The sequence below is a fragment of the Dendrobates tinctorius genome, unplaced genomic scaffold, assembly GCF_039654945.1.
Source record: "Dendrobates tinctorius isolate UK_male_01 unplaced genomic scaffold, ASM3965494v1 ptg000120l, whole genome shotgun sequence".
Classification (NCBI taxonomy): Eukaryota; Metazoa; Chordata; class Amphibia; order Anura; family Dendrobatidae; genus Dendrobates; species Dendrobates tinctorius.
The window spans coordinates 23,688,479-23,699,350 of record NW_027361788.1 but is presented as its reverse complement, the minus strand read 5'-3'; positions in this window follow the sequence as shown (position 1 = coordinate 23,699,350).

Below are 10,872 nucleotides of genomic sequence, written 5' to 3'. Positions count from 1 at the left end.
CGGTATGGCCGACTACGGGTCCTTAGTTACTATGTGTCACTTATCCGCCCTGACGTCCCTCGGCGTCCTGTTCGACTGTGCGTCGGCTTCGCAGCCGCTGAGGATCTGGCGTGGCGTAGTCTTCGGGCGTTCCGACACCCAGATGAAGCAGGGGCACAACAGGCCCGCGGAGAGTTCTTTGGCGGAATGTCCCCCAGCGGAGGCAGTCGGATACCGCCTGAGAGCGGGAGAGTGGAGGCCGCAACCCCCGGACAAAGGCTGGCAGCGGCGGTGCTAAGTGGTGGTTGGTAGGCCACAGGCGCAGCCAGCGCCTGCACCAGGGGACCTGCGGCGGCGGCCGGCCCAGCCCCTACCACAGACTGGAGCGGGGCGGTGGCAGCTGCGGGCGGCAAAGGATAAGTCACCGCCGCGGTCGGGAATGAAACAGCAGCGGCTGCAGGCAGCAGCGAGGAGGCCGCAGCCGCGAGCTGCAGTGAGGCGGCGACGGCCGCAGATGGCTGCTAGTAGGCCGCAGCCGTGAGCTGGAGTGAGGCAGCAGTCTTCTTCTGTCGGTCGGCTCGGCGCCGTCTCCCTCCTGTCGCTGTACTCCTCTCTGGTTGCTGCTTGTGGCTCTGGCTCCCTGGTGCTCCCAAGGTCTCCTGCTCCTCTCTCGTTCTGCTGACTCACCCTGACTGGCCCTCTCCACCCCTTTTATCTGGACTCCTCCCCAACTGCCCTGTCAGTCTCAGCGGTCCGTCCCCTAACTCTGCTCCCCGGAAACAGATCCCCCAGGAACCTAGAAGATGGTCCCCTTGGTTCCGGCCCGGATACTCGGCCCCCTCCTCCTACACTCCCCCATCCTGTATGCTTGCCAGTCCTCGGGCGAGGGTCTTGGTAGGCTCGGGTTGGCCTTTTGAGACAAAAGTTCTTGTTGCCATACGAACTGATCCTGTTCGTAGCGTTCGGGGGGTTTGCCAGCTGTTGACCGCTCAGAGCGTCTTGGTTCGACTGTGGTGGAGCTTTCTGGGGTGGTGGCAGGTGGTGGGCTGGTGTGACTAGCCGAGATATTGTTTCTTGGAGGGCCCGCTTGTACCGCTGGGCTATCTTCTTCGTCATCTAGGTCCCAGACCCTGGGCAGTGGTTCGGGGACCTGAGGAGTGGGCTCGGGTCGCATGGGATCGGTGGATGTACAGGGCTGCAACATATTACGGTGCACAGTGCGAGTGGGAAGTGCCCCTTTTTTTTCAGGTCATATCTCGTACACAGGCCCATCGGAGATCATTTGGCGCAATACTCGGTAAGGACTCTCTTCCCACTGTGGTTCTAGCTTGTTCTGGGGGCGCTGGTCTAGTACGAGTACTCGATCTCCAGTCTGGAAGTTGATGGGTGGAGGCAGAGTCCCCTCTGGGTGTCCTAGATCCTGGAGTTTTGTCTGCATGATGCGGTGAAGGGTCTGTAGCCGGTGTCGGTGGTTTCGGACCCATGATGACACCCAGACCAGGGATGGGGTTCCTCCGGGTTTAGTTATACCTCCGTGATCCCTTTGCCTTCTCGCCCGAATAGCAATGAGTAGGGGGTATAGCCGGTAACCCGGTGCACCCGGTTGTTATAAACCCACACTAGTCCAGGGACATTCTCAGGCCAGCGGGCCTTTCGGTCAGTCTCCAGGGTACGCAACATTTGAATTAGTGTCCGATTAAATCGTTCGCAGGCCCCGTTTCCCTGTGGGTGGTATGGTGTGGTCTGAGATTTATTGATACCATAGAGACGATGTAGTTCCTCCATGACTTTCCCCAGGAAGCATGCTCCCTGATCTGAATGTATCCATTGAGGGTAGCCGTACACTTGGATAAAGTTCTTGCAGATTGCATAGGCGACTGACTCCGCAGTTTGATCTCGGGTGGGGGTTGCCACGGCAAATTTGGTGAAGTGATCCACCATGACGAGACAATGTTCATACCCCTGGCATGCGGGGCCAATGGTCACATAGTCCACCGTCAAGAGCTCGAGGGGTGCTGATGTCACTATCGTTTGCTCGGGGTCCGTTGTGCGGGTGGTTTAGCTAGCTCACATAGGCGGCAGGCCCGGCAAGTTTCTTCCACAGCAGCGTGCAAGCGCGGATGGTAAACTATCTGCTGCAACCATTGCAAGGTCTTTTGAACTCCGAAGTGAGCCCCCTTTTCGTGGGCTTCCTGAGCCAGTTCACTGAGTTGGGCTCTGGGCATGACCACCTGCCAAGTTGTTGCAGATGTCGCCCGTGATACCGCTTTATGATACAATAGTCCTTTCTTGATGACTAGTTTCTCCCATTGGCGTAGCATCAGCAACATATCCTGGGACGAGGTCTGTCTCTGGGCGTCGGTGGGTAGTCTGCCGGTGGTCACCCATCGGCGTAGGAGCCCAATTTCTTCATCTTCTTTTGCTGCTGTTGGATCCATCTGTCACGTGATTGTTCCAGCATATCCCTTGGGGGGTCCTTCCTGTGTGGCAGCCGTGAACACGGCGGCGGTGAGGGCGTACGGCGTCTCTTCCCCTTCTAATGCCATGAGGGCTACCTCGGCTTCCAGGTCGGGGGTCATTGGATGCATTCAGAAGAGGCTTCTCATTCGCTCTGCCCAGCTCCACAGCATGTGTTAGAGCCGGAGAACCTAGGCAGGTTGCTTAGCATAGCCCCCAGAGAAATGCTGGACCGGGGGCCCTCATTATTTGCTGTGTCTATGGCCCCGCTCTGGCCTGGGGTGCCGTTGTCCGCGCTCGGAGACTGCATCCTGCCGACTACGCCAAATGTGGTAATAGCAGGTACACTGGATGCAGTGACGAGACGCGAGACAGATTAAACTTTAGGTAGTAACTTTTATAGATAAATGCCGTTAGAGCTATACTAAGCAACCAAACAAAATAACAGTAGTTGTCCTCCCAGGAAACCAATACAAATAAACACGGATTGGGAGAACACGACTACTCTAGCACAGGCCTTTCACTATAGAGCCACGGTATGGCCGACAACAGGTCCTTAGTTACTATGTGTCACTTATCCGTCCTAACGTCCCTCTGCGTCCTTTTCGATGGTGCGTCGGCGTCGCAGCCACTGGGTCCAGCCGCTGAGGATCTGGCGTGGTCTTCAGGCGTTCCGATGCCCAGACAAAGCAGGGGCACAACAGGCCTGCAGAGAGTTCTTTGGCGGAATGTCCCCCAGCGGAGACAGTGGGATACCGCCTGGGAGTGGAGGCCGCAGCCCCCGGACAAGGGCTGGCAGCGGCGGTGCTAAGTGGCAGTTGGTAGGCCACAGGCGCAGCCAGCGGCTGCACTAGGGGACCCGCGGCGGGCGCTGGCCCAGCCCCTACCACGGACTGGAGCGGGGTGGTGGTAGCTGCCGGCAGCAAAGGATAAGTTACCGCCGCGGTCGGCAGTGAAACGGCAGCGGCTGCAGGCAGCAGCGAGAAGGTCGCAACCGCGAGCTGGAGTGAGGCGGCGATGGCCGCAGATGGCTGCGAGTAGGCCGCAGCCGCGAGCTGAAGTGAGGCAGCAGTCTTCTTCTGTCGGTCGGCTCGGCGCCGTCTCCCTGCGGTCCACCGAGAGTCTCCCTCCTGTCGATGTACTCCTCTCTGGTTGCTGCTTGTGGCTCTAGCTCCCTGGCACTCCCAAGGTCTCCTGCTCCTTCTCTCCCGTTCTGCTGACTCACCCTGACTGGCCCTCTCCGCCACCTTTCATCTGGACTCCTCCCCCAACTGCCCTGTCAGTCTCAGCGGTCCGTCCCCTTACTCTGCTCCCCGGAAACAAATCCCCCAAGAAACTAGAAGACGGTACCCTTGGTTCCGGCCCGGATACTCGGCGGGGACCCCTCCTCCTACACTATCATGCCTCTGTCCTGTGTCTGGGCGCCGCCCACCATCTGTCCATCATGATGCCCTTGTGCGTTGCTGCCACTTCCTGTTTTGAATACCGGCGCCTCCGCTGTGACAAGATTGCATGCCCGAGAATCGACATCAGGCTATTGCGCCTGCGTGTTGTGGAGGCCCCAGATCCCGCCCCGTAGTGTGTTATGATGTATTCACACTGTGGGGCTGGGGCATCCGCAACACGCAGGCGCAATAGCCTGATGTCGGTTCTCGGGCAGCGCGCACTGCGCATGCCCGAGAACTCTTGTCACAGCGGAAATGCCGGTATTCAAAACAGGAGGAGGCAGTGATGCATAGGGCATCATGATGGACGGATGGTGGGCGGCGCCCAGACACAGGACAGAGGCATGATTGACGGATGGTAGGCGGCTGATACAGGGGGACACAACATACCTATGGGACACATTACAGGTATGAGGAGCTATTTATAAAGGTCGATATTGCAGCGTTACTAGGGGTCAGAAACCGAAGAGCCACCTTCACAGAATGCAGCTTTAGTGCTGCTGAAGGTGGCTCTTTAAATTAAAAACGCCTTTGGGGGGGGTGACAGGTTCCCTTTAAGCAATAAACGTGGGAACGGTGCCTGTTGGAGTCACATTTTCAGGGCCCATACCCATATGTGTGAATAAAAAATGTTCTGATTTCAGTCCAGAAATGTAGGACTAGTGCCATGCAAGTTTCAATCTGATTTTTCACACTTAGCATCCAAGTTACATCCAAAAGCAAAGCGATTGCTATCCGATTGCAATGCGATTTTAACATAAGATTTTACATAGAGCAATTTTCTGTAATTTACACATCATTTTCAAAGGAAACATTCTTCAAACCACACTGTATATATTACACACACACATATACATATATATAATATATATATTTATATATATACTGCTCAAAAAATAAAGGGAACACTATTCCATTTGCAACAGGCTATTTGTGTTCCCTTTATGTCTTTGAGCAGTATATACTGTATATGCATAGGATAGATAGATAGTTGAAAAGCCGGCAATTCAGCAGACGTGTAAAATCACAGCAGGAGCTGACAGGAAAGAAGAGATGGATTACATACAATAATACATATAGAATAGATAGATATAAAGATGTCAGTGATATGTATAATTAGTACAGTGTGTGTGAAGCTTACTGTACATGTATTTAATTATTAAAAGATTATTTTTCTGAAAAAAATGACATGGACTCCCACGTAATTTTCTCAACCAGCAGACGGAAAGCCGATGGCTGGGGGCCGATGTTTATAGCCTGGGAAGGGGGTAATACCCATGGAGCTTCCCAGGCTACTAATATCAGCTCACAGCTGTATACTTAGCCTTTACTGATTATTAAAATGGGGGACACCCCAAAAAAATGACATAGGGTCCCCCTATAATTAATAACCAGCAATGGCTAGATGGCTAGGCAGACATTAATAGCCTAGGAAGGGACCATGGATATATGCCCCCCCAGGCTAAAAACATCAGTTCTCAGCCACCCCAGAAAAGGCATATCTAGAAGACGTGCCAATTCTGGCATTTAACCTCACTCTTCCCCCTTGCCCTGATGCGGTAGCAAGTTGGGTAATAGTTGGGGGGGTTGATATTACCTTTGTATTGTCAGGTGACATCAAGCTCCGAGGTTAGAAGCCCCAAGGTTGGTAATGGAGAGGAGTCAATAAGTCCTTTAATTGAAAGAATGACACAGATTCCTTTAATAAATCTTAATTAAACCATACTTATTTCATCGTCGATTCCAGTGATGCCATTGTCCCCTGCAAGAGAATTAAAATACACTGATACAAACGGTAGTAGATGCTGCTGTCTCTGTTGAATTTCAGGCTGTATGGTCACATCATGCAACCATGCAGCCTGCCATCTTGATGTAGCAGAGGCAGACCCGTCATGGGACAAATGTATTATCTTCTCAGCAGACAGGTGAGGAATATTGTTTTTTATTTTAATTCTCTTGCAGGAGACAGTGACATCACTGGAATGGGCAATGGCGAGAGTATGGTTTAATTAAGATTTTGTTAAAGGATACTGTTTCATTCTTTCAATTAAATGACTTTATTGTGGGTGTATGTGTTTTTATACAATATGACTATGGGGTTAATAATGAGGGCGTCCTATTCAAACGACATTGGTGTGTAGAAATCGGAGGGCACTTGCAACATGGACCATATGTCGTGTGATTTTTTGCTAACACCCATTGACTTTCATTGACAAGTGTTTCCAAGATATGTGGCAAATTGCAGCATGCTAAGATTTTTTTTCAGTACGATTTCAGCTGAGAAAAAAAATTGCAGATGAGATGTAACCCATTGAATAACATTGCTCAGAGTGCAATCCGATGAGCATGAGCCCTCAATATAAAATCCTGGAAAACCCTAAAGTGTAACTGTCATTTTAAGAGAACGTGAAGGAAAATGTCTGTCTGCCTCCCTCCTCTACATTGAACTTTTTAAGTATAAGGTGCTGGGGAATATGCCGCTGCCATTAACCGTTTGCCTGTAATTTGCAGCTGCTGTTCCATTTTGTTAGTAATGTAGAATTGACAATATTATTGCCTGCAGTACTAATCACCAGCCACTGTAGGCCACTGTTTCCCCTGCAACTGCTAGATGAGATGACTCTGGCTAATACTGGTTTGTGCAGGATTTTGATTCTGAGGCGGTGACCACAGCTCTGTGAGGAGAAATAAGAACAGTGATTCTGTGGACAGACACTAGGGTTATGTTACATGGACTCGGTTCTACTGGTGTGAACTGCAGTTTGAACAGAACCAGATAGAGCACCTGGTTAGCGGGGCAGTACAAGCAACTGGCAAGAAGTGTCTGAAAGGAAGGGGTTGGTTCGGAGGCCATCTTGAGAAAGTTTGGTGCAATCTGGGAGGAGGAGGACGTGTGACGCCTCCATCGAGCGACATCCGCTGATCCGATATCCGTGAGACCCCCGGAGAGCCCTCCAGCATGTCAACTGTGGTGTCAAGCAACGGTTAGAAACACGTCATTCGTTGGTCAAACAGATGTCATCCAGGAGGGCTGATTTCCGCAACGACACAGCGACCAGAGACGGGTCTGTAAGTCCTGACCTCAGGCCCGTTTTATGGTGGGAGAGTGCACGCGCACACAGTTAATTTGGCGCCAAACTAAGACAGGCAGATACAGAAACTTGAATGCATCAGTGCCCATCGGATCATCGGACTGAACCACTAGAAACTACAGTATTAAAGGGGATCTACCGGAGTATACAGAGGTGATCCGAGGAATGGTCCATTGCACTCGCATGATCCTTAAAGTGAACACGATGGTGTATAATTCCATAACTGGGTTCTACCTAAGGGTTTTAGTCATCTTGTTAAGTTTGTAAGCTGACATGCTGCATCCCCAATAGGCCACCTCTGGTAGTCTTCTGATGCTCAGTGGCTGCATGAGGCGGCTGTACAATTAGGTAATTATAGTAACGTAGCCAACCTTTCCATGCCTACGGAGTGACGTAGCGCAATGGTCCTGATCACTTCTAACCAGCGGTTTGTGAATTAACCTGTCACATCTTGTTGGAGGAAGCGTAACCAGTCTGAGATTCACAGTAAAGGTTCATTTGACAAATTTAGTGTTTACTGCTTTCCTTGTCCACGGCTTCACTGTATCCTGGTGAGCCTACCACAATTCACGGCTTACATAAGCACCAACTGTCACCTTCTATCTCAGTAACGAGAGAAAAAGGCCATGACATTAACACTTTAAATGCTATTTCAATGAGCCATAGGTAGCACCCTTATTTTTCCTGGATTCTAGTGGTATACCGTGAATGTAAGTTGAAGCTCTCCAATTGTGTGTAGAGCAGGGTAAGTTATCATAGTGTTAATAGACTTACATGGGCTCAGCTATAGTATATATACACATTTCCTAACTAGAGCTTCTCTTGCATCCTGGGTATAAACACTTCAGTTTGATGTGCTCCATTTGAAAGTAAGTCACGAGCGGAGCAAACCTCTAGTCTGGGACTAAGCTCACAGTTGTCATAACAGGAGGAGGATAGACATGGCATGCTCTCTCCCTGAGTGCATTATCAAGGATTGTTTATGGCAGATAAGTATCCACCCAACCCCAATCCTCATACCTTCCCCCTCCACCATCCGGCTCTGGAACATGTCACCCATTCCAGGCAGTGTGGCGTCTTCCGTCATCACCATACATAGCTAACATTACAGGCACCTATGGACTTATGCTCATTCATCAGGTTGCACAACGCTCCGTTCATCAATATCATGGTGGAGCGGATATTATGCTGGGTCTCGCTTTATAATGCTGGGTTCTCCAGCTTGGACATAAAGCCTCATGTCTATATACACCGTAGACTCTTGCACCCATTCTCAATGATGAACATAAATATTAATGTTGGCCCTAGCCATACATCCTGTGCAAGGCAGAAAAATTAGTTTGTGGCACTTGGCACCTTGGGTGCACACAGGGCTAGTTCCAGGTTTTCATGTGCCCCGGCGAAAAAGTATCAGTGGGCCCCTTTAACACATACCACAATTCATGATACACAGATATGATAATGGCAGAGAAATATACAGTGGGGCAAAAAAGTATTTAGTCAGTCAGCAATAGTGCAAGATCCACCACTTAAAAAGATGAGAGGCGTCTGTAATTTACATCATAGGTAGACCTCAACTATGGGAGACAAACTGAGAAAAAAAAATCCAGAAAATCACATTGTCTGTTTTTTTTTCATTTTATTTGCATATTATGGTGGAAAATAAGTATTTGGTCAGAAACAAAATTTCATCTCAATACTTTGTGATATATCCTTTGTTGGCAATGACAGAGGTCAAACGTTTTCTGTAAGGGTATGTGCACACTTTGCGGTTTCTGCTGCGTTTCCGCAGCGTTTTTGGCTCTGCAGTAACGCAGCAGATTTTGCTGCGTTGTACAGTACCTTTATTTCCTATGGAAATAAAAAAAAGCTGTGCACATGCTGCGTTTTTTTCCGCGCGGTTTTGCTGCGGTTTTCAAAACGCAGCATGTCAATTGTTTGGTGCAGAAACGCTGCGGTTTTACACCTCATCCATTATGAGGTGTAAAACCGCAGGGCAAAACCGCAGAAAAAACGCAGATAATCCGCAGATAATCCGCAGAAAAACCGCAGCACTTTGTCCTGCGGATTTCCTGCGGTTTTCTCTACAAAATCCGCAGAGACTATAAACTACGTGGGAACATAGCCTAAGTCTTCACAAGGTTGCCACACACTGTTGTTGGTATGTTGGCCCATTCCTCCATGCAGATCTTCTTTAGAGCAGTGATGTTTTTGGCTTTTCGCTTGGCAACACGGACTTTCAACTCCCTCCAAAGTTTTTCTATAGGGTTGAGATCTGGAGACTGGCTAGGCCACTCCAGGACCTTGAAATGCTTCTTACGAAGCCACTCCTTCGTTGCCCTGGCGGTGTGCTTTGGATCATTGTCATGTTGAAAGACCCAGCCACGTTTCATCTGCAATGCCCTTGCTGATGGAAGGAGGTTTGCACTCAAAATCTCACGATACATGGCCCCATTCATTCTTTCATGTACCCGGATCAGTCGTCCTGGCCCCTTTGCAGAGAAACAGCCCCAAAGCATGATGTTTCCACCACCATGCTTTACAGTAGGTATGGTGTTTGATGGATGCAACTCAGTATTCTTTTTCCTCCAAACACGACAAGTTGTGTTTCTACCAAACAGTTCCAGTTTGGTTTCATCAGACCATAGGACATTCTCCCAAAACTCCTCTGGATCATCCAAATGCTCTCTAGCAAACTTCAGACGGGCCCGGACATGTACAGGCTTAAGCAGTGGGACACGTCTGGCACTGCAGGATCTGAGTCCATGGTGGCGTAGTGTGTTACTTATGGTAGGCCTTGTTACATTGGTCCCAGCTCTCTGCAGTTCATTCACTAGGTCCCCCCGCGTGGTTCTGGGATTTTTGCTCACCGTTCTTGTGATCATTCTGACCCCACGGGGTGGGATTTTGCGTGGAGCACCAGATCGAGGGAGATTATCAGTGGTCTTGTATGTCTTCCATTTTCTAATTATTGCTCCCACAGTTGATTTCTTCACTCCAAGCTGGTTGGCTATTGCAGATTCCGTCTTCCCAGCCTGGTGCAGGGCTACAATTTTGTTTCTGGTGTCCTTTGACAGCTCTCTGGTCTTCACCATAGTGGAGTTTGGAGTCAGACTGTTTGAGGGTGTGCACAGGTGTCTTTTTATACTGATAACAAGTTTAAACAGGTGCCATTACTACAGGTAATGAGTGGAGGAAAGAGGAGACTCTTAAAGAAGAAGTTACAGGTCTGTGAGAGCCAGAAATCGTGATTGCTTGTTTCTGACCAAATACTTATTTTCCACCATAATATGCAAATAAAATGAAAAAAAAACAGACAATGTGATTTTCTGGATTTTTTTTTCTCAGTTTGTCTCCCATAGTTGAGGTCTACCTATGATGTAAATTACAGACGCCTCTCATCTTTTTAAGTGGTGGAACTTGCACTATTGCTGACTGACTAAATACTTTTTTGCCCCACTGTAGGTATAGTACATTGTCAAAGATTTCACTTCTTACATTACGTGAGCGATATCTATTGTAAATTCTTCAATAGGTCAGATAACAGACAGTATAATCTTCCATACAGTATTATGGGCACCACATAGTGCTCCATACAGAATAATGAACCCCATATACTGCTCCATACAGTAGTATGGGCATCACATAGTGCTCCATACAGAATAATGAACCCCATATATTGCTCCTTAAGGAATAATGGACCCCATATAATGCTCTATACAGTATAATGAGCCCATATAATGCTCCATACAGTATAATGAGCCCCATATATTGCTCCATACAATATTATGGGCCCAACATAGTGCTCCATACAGAATAATGAGCCCCATGTATTGCTCCATACAGAATAATGGACCCCATATATTACTCCATAAAGTATAATGAGCCCCATATATTGC